This window comes from Gossypium hirsutum, chromosome A01 (genome assembly GCF_007990345.1).
Source record: "Gossypium hirsutum isolate 1008001.06 chromosome A01, Gossypium_hirsutum_v2.1, whole genome shotgun sequence".
NCBI classification, from domain to species: domain Eukaryota; kingdom Viridiplantae; phylum Streptophyta; class Magnoliopsida; order Malvales; family Malvaceae; genus Gossypium; species Gossypium hirsutum.
Window position 1 is genome coordinate 12826336 of NC_053424.1, and position 5442 is coordinate 12831777.

Below are 5442 nucleotides of genomic sequence, written 5' to 3' on the forward strand. Positions count from 1 at the left end.
TCGTTGCAGCTCAATCTAGCTAGCCTGTACCTTAGATTTCGAAACTGTTAAAGATTTTAAGAGTTTCCATTGATGAGTTTATGAGTTCTTTGGTATTTGAAGATGAAATATAAATTTTTGATGATAGATTTTTATGTTTTGTAAAGTGATTTTTGATGAAAATAAATAATAGGGATTAAATTGTGAAATGTGCAAATTGAGTGGTTAAAATATGAAATAAATGAAATTTTTGTGCTGTTAAGGACCTATGAACAATTCAACCAAGCTTGGGTTTATTGAAATTATGTGAATTTTGTGTATTTGTGAAATTAGAGACTAAATTGATTAAATGTAAAAGTTTAAGGGCTAATGTGAAAATATGTCTAAATGTACGTCTTGGACTAAATTGAATGAATGGTTGATTAAATAAGTTAATTTTGAATATATTTAGGTCAAGAAAAGAGGAATTCAGAATTAGATCAGGGGAAAAGTAAGGTTATCAAGTAGTCGATCCAATCTGTCAATTCTGAATACAAGATAAGTTCATATGTGGTAATTTCATTATAAAAGTATGTTAAAAGCTTTGATATTGCATAAACTGTGATTATAAGCTTATGGATAATGTTCGAATTGTGAAAATGACTCTACGAATGCATTTGATGATAGAAACGGAAAGTGTAAAATCCCGGTTGAATTTTAGGAATAGATTTGGATACTAGTGTCATGTTATTAGATGATAAGTTGAGTTGGCTTAATGCCATGATATTAACACTTCGGTTGCGAGTTATACCGATTTGACTTCGGGCCATGCATATTGGATGATTTGGCTTCAGTCCATGAAAATTATTCTTCGGATAAGTTACCTTAATTTGGCTATGGGACATGGTATAGGTACTTATCGTATGAGACTATTGAGTATCTAATTTCTATTCCAAATGGTTTAATGGGTAAATGAATGATATGGTTGAGAAAAATGTTAGTATTAGGCGATACAAGTATGTGCAGAACCTATTTGAGTATTAAATAGAGAAAGTTTAATGGGATGGTATTTAATCGTGTTTTAAGACATGAGAAAGGTTTGTAGTTAATGTGAAATTGGTTGATTTACATTTATTCGATGAATTAAGTTATTTACATACGAGCTTACTAAGCTATGAAGCTTGCTTCGTGTTATTTTTCTATGTTTTATAGTGAATCAAGGCTAGCTCGGATCCAAAATTCGTCAAGAACATCATCGCACTATCAGACATCTATTTGGTACTTTTGAGTCGTGTATATATAGTATATGGCATGTATAGGCTAGATGTGGTATTTTAGTTGTGATTATAACCATGAGAGTTGGCTTGTAAATGATGTTAATATTGATGTATGTTTGGCTAATAGAAATGGCTTATTTTGGCATGTTTGGTATGAATATGGTTAATTGTTTTGTAAAGTATAAATTCTTGAGAAATGCTTTGATGAAGTATGATTTTAGAAGTTGAGTCGATAAGTATTTGATTAGGTAAATGGCATTCAATTGAGTATTGAATTTGGTTGAAATGAATATTATATGAATTGTGCTTTTGGTTGATGATTTTGGCTGCCTAATTGAATGATGAAATGGTACTATTTTGGTTGTTTAGGTGAGCATGAGTTGAGGTGGCAAATTGGCCTTACAAATGGCCTATTTTTGTCCACACGGGTAGAGACACGGGCGTGTGTCTCGACCGTGTGCGACATACAGTCTTGTTATATGACCGTGTGTCCCCTGGTGTTGTTATTAAAATGAAGTCAGTATGCCCCACAAGGTGTCACACACATACGTGTGACTGGCCGTGTGGTACAAGTCAGTATACCCTCTAGTTTTCACACGGTCCAGTACACGGACGTGTCCTCAGCCGTGTGATACAAGTCAGTATGTATGCCCTATTTTCACAAGGCCTGAGACACGGGTGTGTCTAGAGCCGTGTGAGGCACACGGCCTGTTCACATGGGTGTGTTTGGAATCGAGTGAGGCACACGGCCTGTTCACACGGGTGTTTGACCCCTGTATGGTTAAAATTTTACTAAGTTTCCAAAATTTTTGTAAGATATTAGTTTAGTCTTGAACCACTTCTAAAGCATGTTTAAGGCCTCGTAGGCCCTTATAAAGGACAATGTGATTGTGTTGAATGATTTATGAGAATAGATGTTTTATGGTTGATAAATGTATACTATACGTTGTGTATTGATCAGTAATACCTCGTAACCCTACTTCAGTGACGGATTCGGGTTAGGGGTGTACATGCTTGGGAAAAGTTCCAATGATGATGCTTAACCTAGAATGTCTTGTTTAACCACGTGTCGTTTCAACATTGGAGGGTGTTAAGACATCATTTATTTTGCTAAAACACATCATTTGGGCGAGAAATTTTATAAAACCCTTATTTTTCCTCTTCAACAATTTGTTTCTTGCACTACTATTCTATTGCTTTGCTTTCATTTTTTTTTCATTTTTCTGCTTGAGTTCTCTTGATCTCGTGTTGGTTTTTTTCTTTATCTTTCTTTGAGATTATTTTTAGAGTAAGAAATTTTCTTTTCTTGGCTTTTATTTTACTATTTACCTTTTTCATAATGTCTTCTACTGAAACTCAGTCTAGTTTATTGAAGGTTTTTGAATCTCTAATGATTAGAAACCGTAGGGGTGAAGTAGGTTCTTCAATAGTGTTGATGGTGGTAATGAAGGGAACCCTTCACATACGATGTAGGAGGTTGCAAGTTAAGGCTTTCAATCAATCAAATACAGTTGTGTCTGTCAAGACAATGTTCATATTGTTAGTCGTTTTACATGCACTACCATGTATATGGAATATACAGTATTATTGCAAGCTCGGAGGTTCTGCCACAAGATGACTATATATGAAATATATCGAATAAAAGAGGAATATGGCTTACATGAGACTTGCAAGAACCATTTATGCTTCTTTCTTCCTTTGTATGCTTTAGAAGAGGGGTTTTACCCTTCTGTTGCATCTTTTTGTGCGGAAGGTTTTAAGCTTCTACAAGATAGCTACTTAATAACTATCTAGAACTTCTTAGCGATTATTGACTAGTTTTATCATCTTTTTTTTAAGAGATGAGGATGAAACTAAAGCTCAAAGTCTTTCTAAATTTGTACCAACTATCCGAAGGGAATCAAAAGAAATAATTGAGGCTGCTATGATTCTACTGTAGGCAGGGGAATCCCTAAGTCAAACATATCTTGTTTGGGAAGATAAGCAACATAAGGATTGACCACTGCAAGTATATTTTTTTACAATAAAAATTCAGGGATAACTTTGATTTTCCTACCAAGTGTTTATTGCTCTCCGAGACGTTTGCAACCTTAAGCCTTCTTTAGCTGGAGATTTCGAGGCAAAAAAATATTTTAAGATCATTAATCGAGAGGGTTTACTTGTTGTTCTCGGAATATCTCTTTTCAAAATGTTTTCAAGTATTACCTTTTATTACAGGGAGGTTGTCGATATAGTGAAATAGATCTTGAGAAGGGGTTTAATCCGGAAGAGCATTAGAAACCTGAAGCTACATCGTACCTATTCGATTGCGATTCTGTTATAGACAAGATGTTAGCAGTGAGGATTTTAGAGCTCTGAAACCACTTGGTGAATATAGGGCTCACCCTAACTGAAAATGGCTTGTACCTAGATCAACAGTAGTGCATCCCTTGCCTCACTTATCCTCGTGTGGAGGTCCTTATGGGATCATTCGAGATTGGACTAAGAAGTTTCTAAAAAAGGCAAACTTCGTTTTCCCTCCTGCTCAATTGAAAAAAAGTGTAATGCCCTGAATAATTTATTTCTGTTTCTATAAATATCTTACACAAATATCTATTTGCTTTAGTGGTTAAGTGTTCTGGGTATGTCTGAGAGGTCTTGGGTTCAAGTATCACCTTTGCCAATTTTGTTATTTTTGGATCCAAGCCTTATCCTAGTTCAATGGGCTTATGTAAAAATATTTGTTAATTCATATCATAATGAGCCTGCTGGCTCGAATGGTAAGGGAGTTGGTGTGTTAGAGGTCTTGTGTTTGAATTATTGCATTAGCGTGGGTGTTAAGTTTTTGCTCGGTTGTATGTTAGAATTTTGGTAGTGTTGGGATTCTGAGGAAGTTGGGATTATGTGGTTAGTATAGAGTTAGATGTTATCTAAATTATTTTATTTTATTTTATTTTATTTTTCTCTCTCTTTCCTCTTCATGAAATTCTGACGTTTCTTTTCCCCTTTCCTTTTTTTTGTTCCTCCTTTTTTGTGGCTTTCCTCTGATCTCTGTTTGCTTTTAATCGTCACTATTGTGTCATTGGTTCTCTATTCGACTGGTAAAGGATTTTCAGTCCTTAAACTATTGGTTGGGGTTTAGCATGTTAATCTTTGGTGGCTAAGTGATGAATGTTGTGATTAGAAGAAGGCTGTGAGGCAGAAAATCCTGCTTCAAAGATTTGATTAGAAGTTGTGCTTGTTTTTGTAAGCAGTAAGTCAGTTTTGTGTAATTTTGTAAATCATGTTAGGCTAGTATTTGGTTACTAAAAGGTGTTGGGTTATCTGTTTTGGGTGCTGGTGGTCTCAGGAGTTATTTAGTGGCGAAAACGAACTAGACGTGTATCCCTTACGCAGAGAATCAAGCTTCGGCAAAAGTCAAAAAACTATTCTATCGATGCCACACAGGCGTGTGCCTGGCCGTGTGATTGGCCATGTGTAAGGCACGGTCGTGTGGTCGACGAAGGCATGGCCATGCGCAAGATACGATCATGTGGTGATGTAGGTGTCGTTGTGTGGGCCACACGGGCTAGGCCAAGTTGGGCGTATGGGCCACACGGGTATGTGGGCCAATACGAGCATGCCACAAGGGCGTGTGGGTATTGGGCCAGGTCGTGTAAGCCACACGAGCAAGGCCAATCTTGGTGTGTGGGCCCACACGAACATGTAGGCCAAAAATTTTAAAAATTTTTATAGGGTCACACGAGTCGTTCCGATCGATTATAAGCCTACCGTAGGGCTGGTAAAGGCTAACCAAACCCTATTTCGTATGTTATGATATCCTGGTAGACTAATCTGAATAGGATACTAAACATATGCATGTTATCTGATTATAAGTATGTTGAGCATGTCAAATCTGTTATTTCTATATTTTTTTATATCTATTTTCAGGTGGGATTTACATATGAGAAGGAAGTTTTTTGTATGGGAAGTTTTTTGTATGGCGATCATCGCCTACCATCTGGCAGCTTGGCTGCACATTATCTGATATGTGTCGCATCGACACTATATGGTGTATAGTGATGTGTGGGTGTTTTTAACCTCACCTGATGTGATGGGATGGATGGATATGGTGTGTAGAGGATAGGGGTAGCACTCATTGTATTTGTTATGTATATTCGCATATCTGTTTTTGTTGTCTGTATCTGAAATAGACATAAGTCTGAATCTGTATCTGATTGTATATGAG